Source organism: Haplochromis burtoni, unplaced genomic scaffold (assembly GCF_018398535.1).
Source record: "Haplochromis burtoni strain Fernald_Lab_line unplaced genomic scaffold, NCSU_Asbu1 Contig_98, whole genome shotgun sequence".
In the NCBI taxonomy this organism is placed as follows: Eukaryota; Metazoa; Chordata; class Actinopteri; order Cichliformes; family Cichlidae; genus Haplochromis; species Haplochromis burtoni.
In genome coordinates, this window is record NW_024582459.1 from 1,854,782 (window position 1) to 1,867,801 (window position 13,020).

At 41.6% G+C, this 13,020-nt stretch overlaps 1 protein-coding gene across 7 annotated transcripts in view; it reads left to right on the plus strand.

Moving 5' to 3' along the window:
• wnt5b (wingless-type MMTV integration site family, member 5b) overlaps positions 1 to 13,020 on the plus strand; it is a 97,333-nt gene that overhangs the window by 59,288 nt on the left and 25,025 nt on the right. The gene's annotated exons all lie outside the window — the stretch shown is intronic.

Here is a 13,020-nt window from a genome sequence, read left to right on the forward strand (position 1 = left end):
AACTTCTTACAATTCAGTTCACTTTGGGCTTTAACCCTTTGAGCGGACCACACGGGAAACACAGGGAAGCCAAGTGGAGAAGCTCCTTTCAGTCCGCTTACTTGGCATGAACGTTTAGTATTTTTATTCTGAATTTGTTGTTATTGTTGTTGGTGTTGTAACTAGAGCGCTTCTACAGCTGCCAGCCGCGTTCATTGTCTTTTTTTGTAAACAGCCCCTCTCCGTCCACTCTCCTCCAGCACTTTACTTTATTGCAAAACCAGAAAATAAATGTACTTTTCCAGAGACGATCAATCAACATGTCATCAGTCAAATACTGGGAAGAATAACTGTGGCTCCAATAAAACAAAACTGAGTTTAAAGAATAGTTTAAATAACGCTGAAAACAATGTACAACCCGTGAGTAAAATCCCTTTTAATTAATTTGAACATGCTTTATTGGCTTGGTATTTGGCAGAAAGTTGCCAAAGCCTTAAGACCACATCAGAGGTTGTGTCAGTGTGTGTGGGTCACTCCCTTCACTACACAGGCACACACGCACACACACATATAAGGTTGCCATTCTACAGCCACTTTTTACAACTAATAGGCTCGTGATATACAAATGTACAAGATACATACATTAAAGTTAGAGCATAGATTACTGTGGTAATAAAATATTCTATAAAGTGTAAAGCAAATAAAATGTCAAAGGCTTTCTTTCTCTCATGTGTCTCTCATAAAGAAGCAAACTTTGAAGCTGTTGTCTCACATCTGGCATTGGTTATGTTTTGATAGTTGAATAATCAAAGACTTATTTTAGTCTCAGCTGATGGCACTGAGAATATATCAGTGTGTGTGAGTTTCAGTAATAGATTGCTATATATAGATGTTTTCTAATGTTGCTTATTCAGTGTATCAAACCATAATAATGACCAATTATAGCAATAAAGGTACATTTTAAAATTTACCTTTGTTGCCTAAGTCAAGAAACCATCACCTGCACTAGTCTAATTTAGTTAGATTTAGGATGTTTCATAAACCAAGAATGCATCTGAAACCTATGTAGACAAGTCGATAAGGATAGGGAATGATTATTAGAAAACAAATGGATATTTCAGTATAGAAATATATTGTGTAGCCCATCTATGACATCTGAAAAAAAGATTTCTGTAAATGAAATAGCCAACGAACAAATTCAAACATGATTTGGATAAGTGAACCTTCCTGAACAGTCTTAAATCTGAGAGTCAGTCCTCATGAGGGCATCTTCAAAATCTACTAACTGCAACAAAGTGCTAACAATTTGGATGAATCAAAAAGCCGTAGGGAATTGCAAGAAAGTTTCAGAGTGTTCGTCTGAAACTTTTACTCTTACTGCATGCACACAGCACGAAAGAGAAAGGCAAGCCGTTGTGCTGCAGCCGCTCACTTGGAGCGGCGTGCATGTGAATATATTACAGTGTGATAGATTTGTGGATATTTCTTGCTTTGTACATGATTTGTCTGGCATCTGTTGGGCTGTCCGTCCATGCGCTGTCAGTATTTTCCAGAGCATTATTGGTTATGAATTTGCTTAACTGCTCAGTTAGGGAATCTGTGTGTAGTTTGTAGTTTCTGTGGTTTAATGCATGTTAACTTAACTGGTAATTCTAAATTAGTGTGCATGGTTCTCTGTCTCTCTGTATTAGCCCTGTGCTGGACTGTTGACCTGATCGCAGTGTACCCTGCCTCTCACCAAGTGTTATAGCTTCCATCCCCCATGACCCTGGCAGGTTTAGTGGTTAAGACTAAGGGGACTAGTGGATGATTGCAGGGACTGTGTAATGATAAGATATGGCTGGCAAAACTATAACTTTTATTGCCTTAGTTTAGTAGCAGGAATGCCAGTGTTCCATATGCTCCACTGCTAAGGCAGCTGTGTCTATATGTGTATGTGTAGACTGAAATTAAAAGATGTGACATTTTCTGGATGCATCTCAAAGCAGCAGTGTAATTTTGTTGCTGCAAAGAGACCATCTTGGGTGTAGTGCTAAATTATCAACTAATGTTTGCAAACTTTTTCATACAGAGGGTTGAAACTGATGAGACATACCATGAAGATATGGGAAAGAGTTTTTGAAGCTAGGTTAAGAAGAGAGGTTATGATCAGTGAGCAGCATGGCTTCATGCCGAGAAAGAACACTATTGATGTGATGTGGTGCAGGACATGTATGAGGATGGTGAGACAGTGGTGGCATCTGTTGGGCTATCCATCCATGCGCTGTCAGTATTTTCCAACAACATGCCAACAACATGCTGACAGATGAGGTTAGGCAGCAGTCACTGTGAACTATGATGTTTGCAGGTGATCTGTGATCTGTAGTGAGAGCAGGGAGCAGGTGCAAGAGAGCCTGGAGAGGTGGAGGCATGCTCTGGAGTGAAAGTCAGTAGAAGCAAGACAGAATACATCTGTGTGAATGAGAGGGACAGAGGTGTAACAGTGAAACTTCAAGGAGCAAAGGTAGTAAAAGTAGATAAGTTTAAATACCTGGGTTCAACCATCCGTAGCAAGAGGCAATGCTCAAGGGAGGAGAAGAAGAGAGTGGAGATGAGATTTGATTTGTAAGAGAAGGAGAGCAGCAAGAGTGAAAGGGAAGGTTTATACGATGGTAGAGAGACCTACTTTGATATGATTTGGAGATGGTAGCACTGACAAAGAGACAGGAGGTGGAGCTGAACATTGTAAAATGAGATGATTGGGAGATATCTAGATGGTGGATTTACTAGGCAAAGGATGTCGAAGATGGAGCTGCCAGGTCAGAAAAAAAGAGGAAGACTTAGATTCAAGATGTAGTGAAGGAGGACATGCAAAGGGTTGGTGTGACTGAGATGTGACAGGACGATGTTAGGGATAGGGTAAAAATGAAGGCAGATAGACAGTTGTAACAACCTCTAAAGTGATAAGCTGGAAGAAGAAAAAGCTAGGAAATTTTGTTAGCAAGCCGTCTTCATAAACTGCACGGTACAGATACAGATATCTCTTATTAGTGCAACACTAATAAAATACTTGAAGTTTGTGCTCAGAAGTTTGGAGCACAAACCTCTCAGACGGACTATACCTCACAGCAAGTCATATTATTTGCCATTATTCAATTAAATTAGAGAGCAGACTGATGCTGACTACAGCTAAGCCTTTTACTTTAAGTCTTAACCAAATTGAAAAGGGTTAGTTATAAACAAGACCACTCGTCTCAGTTATTATTATTGATTTCTAAATTATCTAATGAAACTAAAACTTTTTTGTAGGCAGCCTTATAAGAAACTCTATTTTTTTTGCATGGCTTAATTTTTTCAGCAGCAGAGGTTGTCAGTTGCTATATGCATACACATTACAGGATATCTATGTGATTCTGTAGCCTCGTCATGTAAACACGATTGTTTTTAAATGTTCGCATCTTCTCAAGCACACACACATGCACGCACGGGCTTCTTTGTGTGCGCGTTTGTGTGCATGCGTGCGTGTATGTGCGATAAAACGACAGGGGAGCCGTTTGCTGTAGCCCGTGGAGTGTGGCAGAGTGGCTGCGAGATAGCAAAGAGAGAGGAAGAGCTGATGAGAAACATAGAGGCAAAGCGATAGGAGAGAGGCAACAGTGATCAGGTGCAGATAAGACAGAGGGAGAGGGGCTGCAGAAAACGCCGCTTTTACGTGGAAAAAAAAGCAGCCATGCACAACTGACGGCAACTCTCCTTTCTCCCACTTCTCCCTCTTATTCTCTTGTTCTCCTTCCTCATGATGGATGTTCAAATTCATCTTAATGCAAAGCCCAAATGTTACTGAAAGGGCTGTTGATATCTTTAATAATTTTGCATGACCATGTTCCCCATATCCTTTTATATGCATCTGCACTGAAAGACATAGAAAATAAAATTCACTGTCTTTGTTCCATGTAAAACTCTCAAATGACTTATATTAGTCTCAGCTCAGCTGAGCTGGGACTAATATGCCCTACTCTACGTTAACAACATCAAACAAATGTTTTCCAGTACGCAGTCTAATTTGTGTTACTGTCTGTTCTGTCTCTCTGAAATTGTACTGTATGCACACATTGTTTCACTACTTTCTCTTTCTGCCTCTCTTCACAATTCTTCCAAATTATTGCCATGAATTATAGCGTTAAAACATTACCAACATGAATTAGAATGAGCACGTATACAAGATGTGTTATAACAGTGTTTATAATTTAGCACGAAGAATTGCTCATACTAGCCCGACAGTTTAAACCCAATCCACAACAAGGTGCTCTCTGTGAGTTTTGCTTGTAACTGTGTGTGCCTCATAAAGTATAAACATTCATCAAAATATCTATCTCAGGCTGGAAAACACTCGTGCCTCCAGTGTGAACACAGAAGTATTATGGGGATCCAGCAAGTACAGAGTCATGCTTGCCTGCAACAACTCAACTGCAAGTCACCTTTGGGCAATGATACTATGTGTAGGTTAAATACTGATTGCTGGCTTTAAGAGTAAAGGGAACAACCACTGGGAAATTCACTCAGCAGAGGAAGAAACACAAAATACATGAAAGAAGTGTTGATGAGAAGCACAGTGGACAGTTTTAATGGTTTTTATCCCTTGGTTGCTACAAATAAGTTCTTTGTCATCTATTAATTCTGCCTTTTCCCAGAGGCAAAGCTAAAAAAACAAAAACTAGCAGATCCACAAATGTTCATCTGCAAAGTTCTGGTTAGGAAAAGTGCAGAGTCATAAACTGCATAAAAAAAAAGTGTGGGACTAACAGGGGATTTAGGTTTCTGTTTTAAATATGCTCTTTTGGTACACTGTAACTGCAAAACCGTCTGAAACTCTATGCTGGAACCTGATGCGCACATCACATCAGCGCAGATCACAGCTATCGTGATTGGCCTGATTCCTGCTATGCATTGACGGCTACTTTTTCACAGTGAAAGAAAAATGATTATCACCTCAAAACAAGGAATAATAATTATAGAGTCACAGGACTCACAGATGTGAGAGATTGACAAAATTAGCTAAACAAAAAACCAAGAAAAACACGTGATCACAACGAAGAGTGGGGAGGCAGGAGAGAAAAACCACAAAGTCCCAGGATTTTATTTCTTTTCTATTGTGGTTAGCAGCGCACAAGGTAATTAACACCATGCACAGGCATGAATAATGGCTACGGCCCCTCAGATAGGTTACATCATAACCGGTGTGGGTAAAAGTCTAAATCAGCAGTATGAGGTGCAGCCAATGTCAAAAAGGCTTTAATATGTAGTCCTTCTAATGGGCTGCAGGGGGAGACTCCTCTGTAAAAAAAAAAAAAAAAAAAAAAAAAAGATAATGATTAAAAAAGAAAAGAAAAAAAAGAAAAATAAAAGCAAAAATTAAAAGGACTTCTTTAATTTTGTCTTACTACACCATGACTGCGACACCATGACTTATATTGAAGACCGCTTCTAGACTTTAAAATATACAGTGTGAATATTATTACTACTATTTGCAAGTAGCCAAGTATAGATAACATAGTAGTATTTGGTTCAAACATCGATTTGAGCTTTTTAAAACACATCAAAGAAACATAAAGGCTGTATTTATAAATGCAAAGCACCTAGTATGTCCCACTCTGCTTTTAGCTTATATTCTGTAACTTCATCAAGGGCAAAAACAAAGCAGTTAACTGCACTGTCCCCTGTGGCTGCCAACACCTACGTCCTTGGTATCCGGGCACAGAGTGTGTCATGCATTTTCAAAATAGCAAACCTGACATGAATACCAAGCCATATAATGATACAGCAAACACCTTGAGATCTAAACATGGTGGGAGATTAACACCAGCTCTCAGTTAAATGTGGCTAAACTGTGGCCAGCTCTGGTCTGCTGGACAAGCCTCCCGGAAATCAACAGGGGTGAAAGAAGAAAGCCATAATCTGTTTAGTTAAACCAAACCGTACATGGATTTTGAACTTGTTTCTGTTTATATACATACCAAAAATTGACCTTAAGACTGTAGCCAGACTGGCTTGTTCAAAAAACTTTATATGCATCACCAAAAGTGTCTTTGGTTTGTCGCTCTCGTCATCTGTAGCATGAAAGAAAGAGCGACGAGGTAAAAGATGCGTAAATAAATAGTCTAGAAATGACATAAAAACTGAGAGGCAGGTCTATATGCCACAGGCTTTCTCCTCAGCAGCAGTAGCTGAGTCTGTCTCTGCATGACCTGCCTGTGTGTCTGTGTGTGTGTCTGTGTGTGCGTGTGGTGTGCACACTGCATTTTTTTTTCTCCTGTTTTCCTGTCTCCCTCTGTCTGCCTCACATCACAGCTCTGTGTGCGTGTGTGTGTGTGTGTGCGTCGTCTTGCTGCTGTGGTGTGTCATACCCCTCTTAGAAAACCCGCTGGGCCCAAGCTAGCACTCACACTGAGTGAGAGAGCAGCGGAAGAGGGATAGATGGATAAGAGAAGGAAGACAAAAAGTGAGATGTGGGGGGGGAGGAATGACTACGGAAAAAAAGAGTGTCAGTATGTTAAAATAGAGGTTGAAAAATTCTGTGTGTGTGTGTGTGTGTGGAGAGAGAGAGAGAGAGAGAGAGAGAGAGAGTGCTTTCAAAGTGTTCTAGAACACAAGACTCTACTCGTCATGTGACCAGACGTGTGTGTGTGTCTGTCTTTTTGTGCATGTGTTTGTGTGTAACTTTATGTGTCTGTATTTGATGATTCAGGGGAGGACTCTAACTGGATAATTGCTCTCCTCCACAATGTGATTCTGCACCCACAGCGATTGCTGGTTGCCAAGGTTACATGGGCGTGTGTCAACACATATCCCTGAATGGCAACACCTTCCTGAAAGGATATTACCATGACTCGGTAGATTATATTTCTTTTTAGCACACAAACAAAACATAAAGAATGCGTGTGCGCACACCACCACACACACACACACACACACACACAACACACACACACACACACACACACACACACACACACACACACGCATGCATGCATGCACACCAGCATATGAAAGAAAACAGTAACAACACCTCAATGGCCCTAAGATGCATGTGGGTGTGTACACATATGCACGCTGTACACTGTACACCTTAAATCTTTTATGTTCCTTCAGGTCTTTCCTCGCTTCAACTGTACAGTACTTAAACATGGTTGTGTGTGTGTGTGTGTGTGTGTGTGTGTGTGTGTGTGTGTGTGTGTGTGTGTGTGTGTGTGTGTGTTTTACACCTGCCTTCAAAGCTTCTCTCCTCTTCTCTTCCCTCTTTCCCTCCCAGCTCCCTTCTTGCATCTCTCTTTCTCTCTCCCTCTCTAATAATCTCCCTCTCACATGGGGGCTGGTGTGTCTTCTTTAAGCTCACGTTCTCTACAAGAGGCCAGTGAGCTTCAGAGCAGGGACCCCCACTAGGGGGTGGGGCACTGGCCAACCCCCAAAATTTGCTGGTCCCCTAGTGGGCCCCCTGGCAAGATTGTCCTATGTTGGTAATAATTAAAAAAAAAAAAAAAACATGATCACAAGAGAGAGGATGACATCCTACAATGAGTTGAAACATTAACTTGTTATTTGTTCCTGCAAAATACAGTTTTTGCCCTTCGTATTACGTCACTTTGTATGTCCCTCCAGATTTCCTGTCGTCAACCCCTCCCCTCTACTGAACCCCTGCACTGTTCTGTTTTTGGTGTGCCACCTAAATATTTTTAGTGGCCCCCACATGGCCACCCCTATGAAAAAATTCTGGAGGCAAACTTGTTTCAGGGTTCTGCACAGTATCTTAGCTGTCCCTAGGACTGCACTCTAATGGACAGAGACCTCTGATGTTGTGGATGGAATGCTGCTGGAGCCACTCTTCCATTGTGGTGATCACTTTAGGCTTCCTTCAGCCCCAGGTACTTCTTAATCTTCTTGTGCTCATTTTTTCTGATGTTATACTGTCAGATGGGATTTCCACATCTATCACAACTGCTCTCTTTTGCTTCTGATCAGCCACCGCTATATCTGGTTGGTTAACCAGCAGCTGCTTGTCTTGAACTTGAAGTCCCACAGGGTCTTAGCCCTGTTATTCTCAGCTGCTTTTAGTGCCGTGCTCCAGCGGGACTTGGAGACGTATAATCCGCATGAGGCACAGATGTTTTTGTACATTATCCCGGTCACTTGGTTGAGCTTTTCAGTCTACGCTGGCCCCAGCTTGCATCTTACATCCTGCTGTGTACCGGAGTGTCTCAGGGGCATCTTCATGCAGCCTGAACCTTGGGTCCTGTCAACTGTGATAGACATCTGCCTTCATGGATATGGTACTTGGGACCTGTTCATTCCCTGCCATGGTCAGAGTCTCTGTGTGCTCCTTGTCCTTTTTAAGCCTCCGGTACTACCTCTTGATATCAGCCACTTCCTTCCACCTCTGGTCTTTCAAAGTATTTGCTTTTCCTCGTCTTTATCACCATATGTCTTCTGCCTGAAGCACTTTCAGACCAGGTTATCCTAAGGGCCATCTTCCTGATGTAGTTAGGGTTAGATGTTCCTTATTTCATCCCAGGTTTTGGTTTTAACACTCCTTATTCTGCTTCATCGCATTGCTCATAGAGCCTTGAGGTGTTGGACTTAGGGTTAAACCCTCTGTGTGTTGTGAGAAGTTTTCCTGTCTTGACATCATTATGATGTATTTCTTTCTGTGTCCAGCTTACTATTCTAGCTGATTATCTAATGATTTTCAAGGCTTAGGTCTTCTTCCTACCACTGAGCAGGGATTCTTAACACCTGTCTACCATCTCTGGAGGTATTTAACTGTTGCAGACCTTCTTGGTCTGTACTATACTCAGGTACATGTAGGTGTCCTGTAAGTGTCCTGGTGACATTTGCTACACTCATCCAGCTTTGGCACTGACAGTGAGTTGATGTCATCCATGCGTAGGAGGTGGCTGATGGTCACTCCATTTTTGAGTGTGCATCCATATTCACTCTTTGAGCTGGCTGAAGGGAGTTTGGGACACAGCAAAACAGCAGCATCACCTTTGTACGTGCGACACTTGGTGGTGAGTTGTGCAATGGCCTTTGAGTTAACTTCCAGTGTTGTTTTCCTCAGCTGCTTGAGTTCTTGAAGGTTATCAGTGAGGGTTAAAGTGTCAAGAACTCTAGGATCCGCGAGGGCATTGAGGCTTTGTTGCAGTCAATCCAGGGGGTGCTCAGATTAGTCTGGCTAGAGTCTTGGATGACTGCTCTGTCGTATAGTGCTGGTGGATTTGTCCTCTGCTTTTCCTTCTGATGCCCTTCTGAGCATTATTCCTGTGCTGTTATGATGCCTGAGAGGCAGGTTATCAACTAGGTGTTTGAAGGAGTTGTACCGCTGTGGGGACCTGCCTGCTCCTAGGTAATCATATAATCAGATCAGATCTTTATACTGTCCAGCTGTCCAGCTGTTCACGCCTTGCTGTCTGACTTAGTGATGTTACTTTTTTCTGCTTTGGATCTGAGGGATTGCTGCTGCTTTCTGGTCCAGCAGCCATTTGGCATTTGTGTTTTAGGGATGCCTCCTTCCTACAGATGTTCTTTCATTATTGCACAGTCACAGCTCTACTTCTCCTTCTGTTATGGCACAATATACATGGCCATTAAGAGCAAAAAGACAAAAAGGGTGATGCACAAAAGGGTGGAGACACCAGGAGGTCAATGCCAGGAGTTGCAAGCCTATTTTCTGTGTATCTGAGTCGCTCTTTTTTACATCCATCTCTATCTATCTTTACCTCAATTTCTTTTTATTTGTTCATTTTTGTGCACTTTCTCCTACCTCTCTCTCCCTCTCTGGCAGCTCTTCTGTGCTTCCATCTCACCACAATGCCTCAAAGATTGCATGTGTGCATGCATGTCTATGAGTGTGTGTCTATGTTATGCACTGCTGCTTTGCTCCAATTTTTTGCACCACACAGGCTGCCTAGGTGTGTGTGTGTGTGTGTGTGTGTGTCCCTTCAACAATGCTTTTCTTTTCTGCCAGCTCTGCAGTCTGACATAGGAGATTTTTCAGTCCGTGTGCTCTCTCTCCCTCAGTAGTCAGCATTTTGGCATTTTCTCAATGCACTCTGTCATCTTTTGGCATGAATAGTCTGCATATTGTTGTGTGTGTTTATGTGTGTGCTTGTGTCTGTGGATGTGTGTGTGCATGCATTAGCCTGACAGGATCTCTCCATGTCTCTGTGTTTGTACCGGGACCCATGAAAGTGTAAAACAGTTCATTTTCAATCCTAGAAATTACTCTCGGTGGTGTGGATATACAGTGCGTATACCAATGCCAGAGCAATGAGCAAATACGAGACTGAGCACAATCACCTGAGTCCTCCCGCAAGACAAGAGCTATTCAAACGATTTAACCAGAATTTGTTCAAATGTTTTTACCTGTTAAGACTTGTGTTAAATTGGTGTAAAACTCACTCTGGAAAACACGGGACTTCTTTAAGAAAAGCAAAAGTCACACAAGCAAGCTGTAGGCTTAAAAAAACACTAACTGGACTTAGTCAAAATCTAAAACCAAACATAGGACCAAAATATATCTTAAAATACTTGAGCTTTCATACCGAGACGTGTCTTTGAAATATCAACGCTTGAATGAGAAAAATAAAAAATATTCAGGACACAGATGACTCGCCAACAGTTGATAAATGTGCTGCCAAACAGATTTTTACTCACCAGCTGGCTCCCACATCAAAGATATTTTAAATAACGAAAAAGATTTAATTCCAAATTTAGGTTGCGTTCATTTTATTAATCTCACATTATTTTGGTCGCTTGCCACTCGTACACAGAACAGCTTAGATTTGAATCCTCTGAACAATCCTTTTCAAATAAAATTTAGCAAAGTACGTCTTCCCAAGTAAAAATAAGATAATAATAAAATTTTCTATAAACTGCAGGGACTCCTCTCTCATTTGCCTACAGTGACATGTCCCAGTGTCTTCGTTATAAACATTGAATGACAGATAGCTGTTTCCACAGCAACCAGTATGCATGTTTATATGGGTTTATGGCAAAAAATTACGTCCAGATGATGAGAACGAGAGTTGAAGAAAACCTTGGACTTTGTGATGATAATGGTAATCGACCTCTGCACAATTCATCTTTGAGAGAATATGAACATCACAATGCTGATGTTCTATTGTAGAAGGCCAAGGTAAGATAAAGACAAGGGAGAAAAATGGATGAATGGATGGTTGCACCTAAGCTTTTGTATGTCTTACGTCTCTCAGTGCTACTTGAAATACTTCTGCAACTTGATTGGAATCCACTTGTAACTAAGTGAGTTTACTGGAAATGATTAGAAAATGCACACAGCTGTCTACATAGGTTCACACAGTGTACATCAAAGTAGAAACCAAGACATGAAATAATTACATGGAGGCCCACAAAACTGGATGCTGTCAACGAACGATAAACTGAAGGTGTCCAGCTCCATCTCAAGGTCTTATCAATGAATGCAATGAATGATCCTGGGCCAACAGGTAACCAGGATCCCAATGGGTACTAGCAATGAGAGCCAAGGGCAACCATCAGTGCTACACTTCAACGACTGGGCCTTCATCAAAGTAGCCAACTGGAGGCCATCTCCTCAATAAAAAGTCACATGACAGCCAGCTGTTAGCCTCCCAGAGGTTTTCGATTATGCCTTAATCAAACAAAGATTGAACATATTAGCCAAAAATCAAAACAGATTATGTGGGAACAGCCAGCACTGAGCATCCCCATTAATATCGCCGCTAAAGTTAAGCATGGTGGTGGTAGGATCATTCATGTGGGGAGGAGCATATTGCCACAAAAACACTACAACACACAAAAATCTAATGATACTGGACCTGATTTAGAGTCTGGTCCTGAAGCTAAGGCATGATCTGTGACGCTTGTCGAATCACTCCTGGGTTGACTTGAGGCTCTCATAACTGCAAAAGATACCTTGAGTAATATATAAAAGGATTATATCAGACTGATATTATCAGTAAATTAACAAAACGCCCCAAAATTGTTTTATGCAGATTAGTAACACAAAAAATTTAAAATAAAACATGAATTGAATCTATTTTAAGATGATTCTGAAGCATAAAAAAAATGTTGAAAGAGTTTAAATTGGAAGGCTGTCAACTTTGTGAGAGTATACTAGGTTTATTTTAAGGCGAGGGTACAACTTCTGCTAAGCATATAGAAATTATGGTTTGGGTCAAAGTACAGCCCTGAGAAATGAATGTAGGTCAACTGAATGTCCTCCCAAGTGATGGCAACAGGACTGCGTGTGTTCTGACCTGACACAGAAGAAGGCTTCCCAGGGATTTACAGGCCATATGAATCAATTCGGAGACGAGCATTAAATCAGGCCAGACCAGCCGAGACTTCCGCTGTTTCATCCCCTGATGAGCATATGAAAGTTGTTCTGACCCACACGGTGTCTGTGTGTCTTACTATAACTTTCTATGGGCCAATTTCTTATTGGTGTTACTCTGATATGTGTGAGTGCATATAGAGCTCTTCCGTGTCACAAAGACATTCAGTTCTCCGTCCCAGAGGGTGGAGAAGTTGCTTTTGACATTCATTTGAAGCATGTGTATGAGGGTGAGTGAGGCAGAGAGCAAAAATGTGTTTGTGTCAGAGTGTTTGTTTTTCTCTACATGACCATGCTCATGAATTTCTGTATGTGTGCACATCTGCTGTGTGTGCGTATTTGTTTGTGTGTTAATTTCTCCAGGGAGGGGATTAGGAGACCAGTGTAGTTTTGAACTCCAGGGCACAGGGAATCTGGGGATCTGGCCCAGCCTCAGTGGCTTTCTGATCAGGGATTCAGCCTCTCCCATGTTTCCTGTCCAGTGCCAACAAGCATTTTCTCAGTTGCGCCACTTGCACTCACACTCCAAGAAAACACAATGCCATTTTACTCTTAACAGAGTTGATTTAAATCCGAACAACAAATTAACCTTTTTTCTTTGTGACATAGATTCGATCGTGGGACGATCATGGCTCAAGAGTTGGCAGTTTGTCTTATAATCGGAAGGTTGCCGGTTT